This window comes from Salmo trutta, chromosome 6, assembly GCF_901001165.1.
Source record: "Salmo trutta chromosome 6, fSalTru1.1, whole genome shotgun sequence".
Classification (NCBI taxonomy): domain Eukaryota; kingdom Metazoa; phylum Chordata; class Actinopteri; order Salmoniformes; family Salmonidae; genus Salmo; species Salmo trutta.
The window spans coordinates 44,796,552-44,810,357 of NC_042962.1; positions in this window are offsets into that span (position 1 = coordinate 44,796,552).

Genomic DNA, 13,806 nt, shown 5'->3' on the forward strand with positions numbered 1-13,806 from the left:
TCGAGTCTGATTTATCTGTCATTGTTATCATAGATTCACATACAGAAGTGATGTCCTCTCTCAATGACTTTCAGATTGCTGTCATCTTGCCATTCTCCTGTTTCAACTCGTCGAGCTGACCCTGGGAGAACTGCAAACTGTTCTTCAGGTCCTGGACCTCTCTGGTCAGGTCGTCCATTCTTTTATTAGTAGAATCCACGAGTATTTGGACAAAACACTTGAAGCTATTTTCTTGTTGTTGTAACAACTGCTTGTAGGTCTCTTTTTGTTTGTTTAAAATAACCTTTAAGTGTGACAGAGAGACACCACTGTCCTCAACGGTACTCCCGCCGGCATTGGTCTTTGTCATGGTAGCTAGCAGTGTAGGTTACGCTGTTACTCCTCGCAGTTCCGGACAGGGCAGGTCATGGGGAAGATTGAAAACAACAAACAGCAGGGATCTAGACAGCCACAAACCTGGGACAATCCACAGTCCCAGCCACAATGGCTAACTGCGTCACGGGCTGAGTTCAAGAAACCCAGCTAGCTTGATGTGTAGCTAGTTAGCAGCTAGGCTAGCTCCCCAAATAGCACCTCAGACCCGTTCTGAGGTGCTCACTGGAAAGAAACAAGCAGTCCCAGCAACTGATGCCAACTGTGTTGCGGGATCCGAACTAAGAAGCTAGCTACCAGAGACCAAGATGAGAAGAGCAGGTTCTCAAGTCTTTATTCACTAGTGTGTGTAAGATGGAATAAGAATAGTTCTACCTCTGTTATCCTGCTAGTTAACCAGATCAAACTCTTAAACCTCTTCTCCACCCCAGCCTACAGTAATGTTGCCAGAGTCTTACCATAAACCCTGTAATTGAAAATCAGGAGAAGCCAACAAGTGACAATTGATTGTCTTGATCACCATTATTATCAACAGTGTGTAAATTAGAGCACACTTCAGTTTCAAGTACTTATGGTCTCTGTGTGGCTAATTAGGCTATGGTAGGGGAAGAGAAAGAGGCTGAAGATGCTCCACAATCATTTGTATCGTGCAGGCTTTTTTTAATGACTGAACACTGAACAGGGTAAACAGTTTATGCGCCCCAAATGGCACCCTAATTCCTTTTAAGGAGGGCCCATAGGGCACTTTGCTGTATATAGGAAATAGGATGCATTTGGGAAACAACTTATATCTAGTGGAAGTCATTTGATTTTTATTATGATTCAAACGTTTTCCTTTATATACTACTGCAGACCCATTTCTCCAATGGTATAGTATACTATGGCAGGCACAGGAGGCTGCCGAGGGGAGGACGGTTCATAATAATGGCAAATGGAGCAAATGGAATGGCACATGGAAACCATGTGTTTGATGTGATTTGTTACCATTCCACTGATTCTGCTCCAGCCATTATAACCAGCCTGTCCTCCCCAAATAAGATGCCACCAACCTCCTGTGATTCTTAACAGTTGATCAGACTGAAAATCATCTAGTTTTCATCCTATACAGCATGTCAGATTTCTAATGTTTAGGTGTAGCCTAGGCTGCTGCAACATGTCACAAGTTTTTGCTTGTGTCTGTCCGGAGCAATTATATGTTATCATCTTTGCTAAATAAATACAAGAGGAAAGTGAAAACCCTACCTGAGCGCATGCAAAGAAATGCGGTGGAGGACGTGTTGGACCCTTCAATGCTGCGGGAGTTCCACCGTCTCTGTCCAGATCGCCCTGCACCTCGCCCTCCGGGTCGTCCCCGAGGCCGGTGTTGGCGCGCTGCTGGAGCCGTGCGTCAAGTGGGGGTACTGTCAAGACTCCCACCGAAGTCGTTTCCTCTCCTTGTTTGGGCGGTGTTCAGCGGTCGGCGTCACCGGTCTTCTAGCCATCGTCGATCCACTTTTCATTTTCCATTTGTTTTGTCTTGTTTTCTTACACACCTGGTTTCCATTTCCCTCATTAATTGTTGTGTATTTAACCCTCTGCTCCCCCCATGTCCTTGTGCTTGTACTCTATGTTACTGGTGCGCGTTGGGTTTTGTACCCATGTAGGTTATTTTTGTATTGCTGTGGATTTTGGATTAAACTGCTCCGGCTATTACCTATTTCTGCTCTCCTGCGTCTGACTTCACTGCCACCTGTTCCGCAACCCTTACAGTTAACCTCTTAAGGATTGGCCCCTTTTTTCAATTTTCATCACGGTACCACATTAAGAAATCAATTTACAGCCATTAATCTAAAATAATTCATATATAAAAAATGGTCTGTTTGTCATTGATGGACAATATTAATATGAGATGAAAGGCGGGTTCCTAACGAGTTCAGGAAGCCAAGCTAGAGCTCCGTGAGACATTCACAGTGGTGGGGGCAGATGTTTCGATCAAGATAGACCTTTCAAAAATATGCACATTTTCTATAACACTAAACATACAAATATGTATTTTACAGTTAAAAGGAAGGTGAAAGTTAGTCATTTTATTATTTGAATATACTATGTTTAGAAAGCATTTAAGTCATTTCAAGCCTTAGTCATACAGTTTTGTTGAATAGGGAATACATCAAATAAAATATTTCAGATTTTTAGCATATTTGTACTGCGTACTTGAGCATGTGTCCTCAAAAGTGACTACACTACAGCAATTTAGAACTATTTTTACCAGATAGGTGAGATTTTACCAAATCCAATTTGGTCACTTGTAATTTTCTGTTTGGATAGTGTGAAAGAGGCTACACTAGTTGTCATAGTAACGACGGGTGTGTGCGCAGTGGTGTTGGCTGATTGGTGTTGATGCTTGTGCTTCCTATCAGTCAGAAGTTATGTAGCAGGCTCAGATGACAACAATGCCTGCTGTGGACGTTTCCCAGTTGCTTTAAATGTTCAAAATCAAAGTGTAAAAACACTTTTAAAGCTTCAAAGGATAAGATGGTAACTGTTTAGCTTTCTAACAAATTCACACATTTTCTTTGTAAACAATTACCAAGCTAGTTGGCTACCACGTGTTCTTGTCAAACTGTCAACAGAGTAACCAGATCTGCCAAATAAGTCTAAATACCACTTGAGGGCAATTGAGGGCAAATAAATCAGATTTGAACGTTCATACACAAGTCGCACGACCAGGAATCAGATTTGTATCTGACTTCAAACAACCTATGAAAGTAGTTTGAAATGTGGCTTGAAATATCTGATTCCATGTACTTTTTGGCTATTCAGTCCGCTGGAAAAAGAACAAATTCGAATAGGGATATGTAAGAAAATTGTATTTGAGTCACTTGAGCTTTGCACACCTGGATTGTACAATATTTGCACATTATTATTTAAACAATTCTTCCAGCTCTGTTAAATTGGTTGTTGATCATTGCTAGACAGACATTTTCAAGTCTTGCCATAGGTTTTCAAGCCGATTTAGGTCAAGTTTATTTTGTCAAGTTAAGGCAGTTTATTTTGGCCTTGTGTTTTAAGTTATTGTCCTGCTGAAAGGTGAATTTGGCTCCCAGTGTCTGTTGGAAAGCAGATGAGACAGGTTTTCCTCTAGGATTTTGCCTGGGCTATTCTGTTTATTTTTATCCTAAAATAGTCCCTAGTCTTTGTCGATGACAAGCATACCCATAACATGATGCCGCCACCACCATGTTTGAAAATATGAAGTGGTACTCAGTGATATGTTGTGTTGGATTTGCACCAAACATAATACTGTATTCAGGACATAAAGTTAATTTCTTTGCCAATTTTTTTACAGTTTTACTTTAGTGCCTTATTGCAAACAGGATAGATAGGATGCATGTTTTGGAATATTTATTTTTCTGTACAGGCTTCCTTCTTTTCACTCTGTCATTTATGTTAGTATTGTGGAGGATTGCAATGTTGTTGATCCATCCTCAGTTTTCTTTTTTATTGTTAAACTCTGTAACTGTTTTAAAGTCACCATTGGTCTCATAGTGAAATCCCTGAGATGGTTTACTTCCTTTCCAGCAACTGATACAGGATGCCTGTATATTTTTGTAGTGACTGGGTTTATTGATACACCATCCAAAGCGTAATTAATAACTTCACCATGCTCAAAGGCACATGTGTCAAACTCATTCCACGGAGGGCCGAGTGTCTGCGGGTTTTCACTCCTTCCTTGGACATGATTGATGAATTAAGGTCATTGATTAGTAAGGACCAGTGCAAAGTACTTAAGGCCAGTCATCACAGGCTGATAGACATTTGTTTCCCCTTAACTCTTATCAGACTGAAACTTTACCAGTTGAAACTATACATAAATACAATATATTTTTGCATTACAAGTTGTATTATATAATATGCAAATGAGGCAAAACCTCCTTAAAATGCCCTACTTCGCATATTACGAGAATCTGTTTTTCAACACATTGCTTCATGGCAGAAATATTTTTGTTGTTTTATTGTGATACGACACTCAATGGTCAGACGATTACGAAACAGTTGTTAAAAATAGTGTAATTTCATGGAACATTATTCATATGTATGACGGATGCATATTTTGCATATGTTTACAGATAAAATGACACTTAAAATCAAAACGACACAAGATATAAAAAAAGCCTCTGCAAAAGTCTGACTATACTGTAAGACCTAAGAACCTGTGTATGGAATAATGTGAATGTACGTTCTTTGAAGACTGAGAAAAATTCATTGGCACACGAGAAACTGGAGAAAATGGACGATAAAAGATAGTCTAATGCAATTAAAATGTACTTTCCATAAAAATGACAATTTACAGTATGTCACATTAATTCAGCTCTTATTTATATATCACTTCTAAACTGACAAATAAACATACAATATTCCTTTACAAATACATTAGCACATTTAATACATTTGTTTCAAGCAATAGAGCATATGCTTTGAATACTGGTCTGTTGGGCAAATCTGCAGTTTTGGGCAAATTATCAAATCACTTTGTTCAATTTCTCAAATACAAGGCTTTTGTATGGCTGTTGAAATGTACAGAACATTAATCAGCCTTACCTGCCCCATATGTAAGGCCCTCTTTGAGTTGTTGCTGGTGCTGAGGGAGGTGAGCGTCTCCTCCGTCTATGCCAGAGGTCCAGGACAGTGTCTGAGTATGCTCTGGATTTCCGGACGGTGGCTGCGTCCACTGGCTGGAACGACCAGGCCTTGTTGACGGTTTTCTGCGGCAGGCTACAGTCGGACGTCCAGACCGAGCTGGCCTGTCGTGATGATGAACTCACCTCCAGCTCATCGCCATGGCCATCCGCCTGGATAACCACCTTCCCAGGTAGGCGTGGACGTGCCTTGCTCCTCTCTGTCCACCCAGCCTGTCCTCCTTCCTGTCACCTTTCCAGACTATTCTGGCCCCCCACTGAGTCCTGCACTAGTGAACTCAGGTTCTGCAGGCAATTTCCTAGACCGGTCACTGGCCTTGTCATTACGCATTCCTCTAGTCCCTTTACAACCCCCTATCCCAGTCCATGACCTAGCCAACCGTCCCCTAGGAACAGGACTAGTGTGCCAGACCACGATTCCCATTTCCCTCACAGTTGCTCCTGCACACCCCGTAGTTTTAGGTTTCCCCTGGTTACAGTTGCATAACCCCAGGATATCGTGGACAGAGAGGAGGTTGTTGGGTTTGTCGCAGGAGTGTCAGGGGAGGTGTCTCTCTATGTCTATCTGTGCCACCTCCATGGAAAGTCCGGACCAGGCCACCCACGTCCCTATCCTGGAGGAATACCGGGACCTACAGATGGCTTTTTCGAAGACTCGTGCCATGTGCCTGCCCTCTCATCGCCCGTGGGACTGCACTATTGACCTACTGCCTGGGCCTACCCTCCCGCGGGGGCACATCTACCCTCTCTCGCATGCAGAGACCTAAGCCATCGAGGTCTATGTCCAGGAGGCGCTGGCCCAAGGATTCCTCTGTCCGTCTACCTCTCCGGCCTCCTCCAGCTTATTTTCCGTGAAGAAGAAGGACGGAGGTCTCCGCCCCTGTATCTTTTACCAGACACTGAATAAGGCAATTGTTAAATTCAGTTATCCCCTGCCTCTCATACCCACTGTGATCGAACAGATGCATGGTGCTTTTACCAAATTGGATTTACACAGTGCCTACAACCTGGTGCGCATCAGAGAGGGGGATGAGTGAAAGACCGCCTTCAGCACCAGCACTGGACAGTACGAATACATGGTAATGCCCTACGGCCTGACAAATGCACCCTCTGTGTTTCAAACCTTCATTAACGAGATGTTTAGAGATTTGTTGGGTCACTGTGTAGTGGTGTACATAGACGACATCTTGGTGTACTCCACTACATGTGAGCAACATGTCTCATGTCAGGTCCATTTTGGAGAGGCTGTACGCCAAGGCGGAGAAGTGCCTTTTCTTCCAGCAGGTGGTCTCCTTCCTGGGCTATCAGATATCCACCGCGGAAGTGGAGATGGAAGAGGGTCAGTGCAGTACGGTCGTGGCCTGTTCCATCCAACATAAAGGCGGTACAGCGCTTCCTAGGTTTTGCCAACTATTTCAGGCACTTCATTAGGGGTCTCAGCACAGTGGTGGCCCCTCTCACCTCCCTCCTGAAGGGAGGTCCTAGACAGCTGCGCTGGACTGCGGAGGCCAACGAAGCCTTTCGTGTGCTCAAGGAACGTTTTACGAACGCACCTGTTCTGGCTCATCCTGACCCGTCTTTGCCCTTCATCGTGGAGGTGGATGCCTCCGAGGTTAGAGTAGGGGCTGTTCTCTCCCAACGCACTGGATTGCCGCCTAAATTCCATCCATGCGCCTTCTACTCACGGAAGATGTCTCCCGCGGAGTGGAATTTCGACGTGTGGGATCATGAGTTGCTAGGTGTAGTTCAAGGAGTTGGGATAAAATGATACAAATCAAGTATTTATATACAATTGCCAATTTATTTGTACATTTTATGAAAGTATGGAAGTTATTGTTGCAAAATATCAAAAAATCTGAAAATTTACAGATGGAAGCAAAATCACAATTGTTGCCCGTGGTGCCTGGCCTTGAGCAAAAATACTTTCAAGTACTATTTAAGTAGTTTTTTGGGGTATCTGTTCTTTACTATTTATATTTTTGACTACTTTTACTTTTACTCCACAACATTCTTAAAGAAAATGATGTACGTTTTACTCCGTATACTTTCCCTGACGGTCCAATTCACACTCTTATCAAGAGAACATCCCTGGTCCTCCCTACTGCCACTCATCTGGTGGACTCTCTAAACACAAATGCTTAATTTGTAAATTATGTCTGAGTGTTGGAGTGTGCCCCTGGCCATCAGTAAATTGGACAAACAAAACAATCGTTCCTTATGTAAATTAGAAAACTAAACAATCGTTCCGTCTGGTTTGCTTAATATAAGGAATTAGAAATTATTTATATTTTTTTACTTTTCATACTTAAGTATTTTTTAGCAATGACATTTACTTTTGATACTTAAGTATATTTAAAATCAAATACCTTTAGACTTTTACTCAAGTATTATTTTACTAGGTGACTAACTTTTAATTGAATCATTTTCTATTAAGGTATCTTCACTTTTACTCAAGTTTGACAGTTGTGTACTTTTTCCACCACTGGTAAGGAACTTCCTCACCTAGTTGTCTAGGTCTTGATTTAAAGGAAAAAGCTAAAACCAGCAGGCATTAGGCCCTCCATGGAGTTTGACACCCCTGCTCAAAGGGATATTCAATGGATAACTTTTATTTTCACCCATCTACCAATAGGTGACCTTCTTTTTGAGGCATTGCAAAACCTCTCTGGTCTTTGTGGTGGAATCTCTGTTTGAAATTGACTGCTCGATTGAGGGATCTTACAGATAATTGCAGTCATTCATCAATAACTTTAAACACTATTATTGCACACTTAGTGAGTCCATGCAACATGTTAAGCACATTTTTTCTCTTGAACTTATTTAGGCTTGCCATAACAAAGGGGTTGAATACTAATTGAGTCAAGAAATTTCAGCTTTTAATGTATTAATTTGTAAACATTTCTAAAAACATAATTCCACTTTGACATTAAAGGGTATTATGTGTATGCCAGTGACAGAACATCTCAATTTAATCCATTTTAAATGTAGGCTGTAACAGAACATTTGGAAAAATGTCAAGGGGTGTGAATACTTTCTGAAGGAACTGTATGTCTCATCACTATACTATCTTTGAGACCTATGGACAGTTCCTTGGGCTTAATGGTATAGTTTCTGCTCTGACATGCATTGTCAACTGGGGGACCTTATACAGGCAGGTGTGTCAAATTGTAGCGGCATCTCAAGGATGATCAAAGGAAATTGAATGCACCTGAGCTCAATTTAGAGCGTCACATCATTTATTTGTATATTATTTTCAATAAATTTGCAAACATTTCAAAAAACATGTTTTCACTTTGTCATTATGGGGTATTGTGTGTAGATGGGTAAGAAAAACACATTTTTATCCCTTTTGAATTCAGGCTGTAACACAACAAAATGTTGAATAAGTCAAGGGGTATGAATACTTTCTGAAGGCACTGTATGTATTTCAAAATAATTGCTTTGGCCTTGTGGTTAAAGACTCCATCCTGAGATTGAAAGGTTGGCGGTTTGATGCCCAGTTGAGAATGGGACCTGATGTCTCTTTGCTTGGCACTCTGCATTAAGGAGACTGGTTGAATTTATTATACAATTAATGTCCTGTCCAGGGGGTGTACTTGTAGATCTAGCTGCTTCATGCTACAGAAGATAAGCTCTTGTCGCTATGGGCCATTCTGGCTCAGACAAGGCTTACTTGTCCAAGGCTTACATACTTTCTTACCAAGGCTTGTTTTATGCCTGGGCCTGGTTATGGATAAAATCCTATACAGACAGATTAGTAGAAGATATCTGCTCCATTTTTTTGACAGAATATTGACCAACAGAGCATCTTTGAATAGTAATTTTCATATGCACCTCAAAAAACAAACAAGGGGTTTTGATATCTTGTGTGGCAAATTAACCAAATCAAGTTTCTTCAATAAAACAAAACGCTTTGAGGCTGAGATTTTATTGGTACAAATTTTGTCACCCACTGTATTTCCTTAATACGTCACTAAATGTTTTATTTCCTATTTTTTACTATGGTTTCTACCAACCTTCCAGAGAGGCCATGAGTAATGGCAAATCTTAAAGGCCCAGTTCAGTCAAAATTCAGTATCATAACAAATTTTGTGTCATATAGTACATCAACTGATCTTTTCAGCTGATATTTCCTGATAGTTGCTGGTTGAAAATATCAGCAGGTTTTGGAGGTGCCCTTCCCCTTCCCACTCAGACCACTCCCAGACAATCATAGCGACATTCTTGCTTGAGAAATTGTTTTTAGCAACAACAAACAACAATGTTTATTTTTGACTACTTTTTAAAAATGTTATTAGTACTTTTACCCCGTTTGGACTCGGGAGAGGCGAAGGTCGAGAGCCATGTGTCCTCCAAAACACGACCCTGGCAAGCCACACTGCTTCTTGACTCACTGCTCGCTTAACCCAGAAGCCAGCTGCACCAATGTGTTGGAGGAAACACCGTACAGCTGGCATCCGGAGTCAGGGTGCATGTGTCCGACCCGCCACAAGGAGTCACTAGAGCGTGATGGGACAAGGACATCCCGGCCAGCCAAACCCTCCCCTAACTCGGTCGACGCTGGGTCAATTGTGTGGCGTCTCATGGGTCTCCCGGTCACAGCTGGCTGCGACACAGCCTGGGATTGAACCCGGATCTGTAGTGACTCCTCTAGCACTGCGATGCAGTCACTTGGGAGGCCTCTTTTTGACTACTTTAATGGAAAACTATTACAGTAAGGTACTTAATTGTTACCCAGAAATGATTTGATATTGAGATGAAAACAGCTGCATTGGGCCTTTAAAATTCCAGAAATTTGTTTTAAATTATTTTATTTTTTTTATCTGGGGGAGGCCCCACACAACAGCGCCAAAATGGGTCCCCCCAATGTTCAAAAACCAACTACGCCCCTGGCCTGCAATGACATTTATTTTGGATGAATGAATGGAGACAATAACTTTGGTATAGCCTATACCACAATAGTCTTTAATAACAATGAATTTAGTGCAAATAAATCAAAATAAAATACAGTAAAATTGTATTGGTCGCGTACACATTTTTTACAGATGTTATCGTGAGTGTAGCTAAATACTTATGTTCCTAGCTCCACCAGTGCAGTAATATCTAACAATACAAAACAATACATGCATATCCAAAGTCGGAATGGAATATAAATATACAGTATATGTACAGTATATGATGGTGTGTATAGACATTATGAACAGTATATGAATAGAAAAGGTGTGTACAGCAGTAGTTATATAGGATGAGCCTCGACTAGAGTACAGTATATATATATATATATATATGAAGTGTGTAAAAGTATATAAACATTATTAAAGTGTTCAATGACTATGTACATAGTTCAGCAGTCTCTAAGGTGCAGGGTAGAGTACCGGGTGCTAGCCGGCTAGTAACATGGCCTGGAGATGGCCTGAAGCTGTTTTTCAGTCTCTCTGTTCCAGCTTTAATAAACCTGTACTGTCTCTGCCTTCTAGATGGTAGCGGGGTGAACAGGCTGTGGCTTGGGTGGCTGAGGTCCTTGGTGATCTTCTTGGCCTTATTGTGACACCGGGTGCTGTAGATGTCCTGGAGGGCAGGCAGTGTGACCCTGGTGATGCGTTGGGCTAAACGCACCACCCTCTGGAGAGCCCTGCAGTTATGGATGTTGCAGTTGCCGTAACAGGCGATGATACATCCCGACAGGATGCTCTCAATGGAGCATCTGTAGAAGTTTGTGAGGGTCTTAGAGGCCAAGCCGAATTTCTTCAGCCTCTTGAGGTTTGAAGAGGCGCTGGTGCGTCTTCTTCACCGCGTTGTCTGTGTGGATGGACCATTTCAGGTTGTTAGTGATGTGATGTGCATGTTAGTGATTTTGACCCTCTCCACTGAGGGTGGATGGGGGCGTGCTCCCTCTGCTGTCTCCTCAAGTCCATAATCAGCTCCTTCGTTTTGTTGACGTTAAGGGAGAGGTTATTTTCCTGGCACCACTCCACCAGGGCCCTCACCACCTCACTGTAGGCTGTCTCGTCATTGTTGGTAATCAAGCCTACCACTGCTGTGTCTTCTGCAAACTTGATGATTGAGTTGAGTTGGAGACGTACGTGGTCACGCAGTCATGGGTGAACAAGGAGTACAGGAGGAGGCTGAGCACCCACCCTTGTGGGGCCCAGCGTAACGGCGGTGTTGCTGTCTACAGTACCTTTATCACGTGTGGTTGGCCCGTCAGGTCCAGTCAGGGCTTTTCCTCTGCATTAAAGTAAACTACCTGTGAATTTTCTACCTCTACTATGGTTTCATACCTGGCCTTTGCTGAACACTTACTCATCAAGGACATGGCTGAGTTTGTGTTCGAAATAGGTCCTCTGCTTAGCTTTCCCCAGAGCAAACTCTATTGATCTTAGCTGCTGAATTTGCATTTCAGTTCACTTTTCCTCATTTAAAAGGGTGATTGCAAATATCTCACAGAGGCCAAAAAATGACGGGGGAATTGCAGCGAAGGTTGATACCAATCTGTCACCCAAAATTAATGAGCTTATCAGCATAATGTAAATAGTGCAGATGTTAATTGCTTTAGACCTTCCCCTTCTATGCAAGTGTCATGTTTGTATCTGCAAGGTAATACAATGATTAAATAAATACAATTACCTTCAGTCTAAAATGTAGGCCTTAACTAATTTCTGTGAGAAAAAAAAGTGGCAATTAGTTTTACTGGCCTATAACTGTATAGCATAAGGCTATAATGAGTATAAACCACATGAAATTGTATGATTACAATATAGAGTAGGTAAATACCTTATAGCAAAGATATGAATGTCAAGTTATGTAAATCAAATATAAAAAAAACATTAAGGGCCCCGACTTTTCTTCTTCCCTTTAGTGCTCACTTTGTGAACCATTAGGTAGAAAGAGAATTGAGCGTTCGGTCTGAAGATATTCCCAAAAAGACACAAAGGTATGAAACACAATTGGTAAAGAGAGCCAAACTCACCCTGAAGGACTCAAACAAAAGGTACGTCCCAAATAGGTATGGGCTCTGGTCATAAGTAGTGCACTATACAGGGAATAGGGTGCTATTTTGGACCTAAACTTTGTTTGAGTCTGGGCCTCAGCTCCTCCCAATTAGACCTGAATCCATAGCCTCATCAGCTCGCCCAGGTTGGAGGACTCATTCCCCCGATGTCTCTTTCTCTCACCTTAACAAGACAAACATTGAGGTTCCAATTATTCTGTAAAATGTGTTGCTAGAACACAGGTCCACAGGCTTTGTTAATTTAATCTGCAACAACAAATCCACCTGTATGGTGTGATATAGACTACCCCCCTGGAATGCGGATCAATAAATCAACATAGTCCATTTGAATGAAAAATAATTTAGGCTAGAATCGGCCTAGACTAGAGTCAGGGTTTGGTGTTCAGCTAGCGAATATTTATGGATGGGTATCTTTAGGGGTGGTGTGCTTTAGGATTGTGTCTGATAGTCTAATGAAGGCTAGGCCTTGTGACGATCAGCCAATGACAGCCAAAAAAGGTGCACAGTGAGTTACATTTAGTTTTTTGAAAATGGTTTCTCAATATGAAAGTACAGTTTCCAAAACTGTATCACAAGCGAGGATTATTAACGTGTAGACAGAGCTCTGGGTCTGTACACATTGGCGGCGCCATTGTGGGTGATGAACGAGTGTTATCCTGGCCTCACCCAGAGCCGTCACCGCATAGTGCTCAATAATGTTTATAACACTGTAAAAATTAATTAATGAATTAAATGAAAATATAGCCAATATTTGATATGTTAAATGCTGCCTACATATATATATATATATATTGACAAGTGAAAAGTAGGCCTGCATTCATCAGTTTACATCAGTGGTTTAGGTCCAACACTGCTTGTCTGTTTGAATCAAAAGAAAATATTAATTTATTAAATGTAACTTTTATTTAACTTGGCAAGTCAGTTAAGAACAAATTCTAATTTACAATGATGACCAACCAAAAGGCAAAAGGCCTCCTACGGGGACGGGGGCCTGGGATTAAAATAAATAAATACAGTCAAAGTCGAAAGTTTACATACACCTTAGCCAAATACATTTAAACTCAGTTTTTAACAATTCCTGACATTTAATCCTTGTAACAATTCCCTGATTTAGGTCAGTTAGGATCACCGCTTTATTTTAAGAATGTGAAATCAGAATAATAGTACAGAGAATTATTTATTTCAGCTTTTATTTCTGTCATCACATTCTCAGTGGGTCAGAAGTTTACATACACTCAATTAGTATTTGGTAGCATTGCCTTTAAATTGTTAAACTTGGGTCAAATGTTTCGGGTAGCCTTCCACAAGCTTTCCACAATTAGTTAGGTGAATTTTGTCCCATTCCTCCTGACAGAGCTGGTGTAACTGAGTCAGGTTTGAAGGCCTCCTTGCTCGCACACACTTTTTCAGTTCTGCCCACAAATGTTCTATAGGATTGAGGTCAGGGCTTTGTGATGGCCACCTCAATACCTTGACATTGTTGTCCTTAAGCTATTTTGCCACAACTTTGGAAGTATGCTTGGGGTCATTGTCCATTTGGAAGACCCATTTGCAACCAAGCTTTAACTTCCTGACTGATGTCTTGAGATGTTGGTTCAATATATACACATCATTTTCTTCCCTCATGATGCCATCTATTTTGTGAAGTGCACCAGTCCCTCCTGCAGCAAAGCATCCCCACAACATGATGCTGCCACCCCCGTGCTTCACGGTTGGGATGGTGTTCTTCAGCTTGCAAGCCTC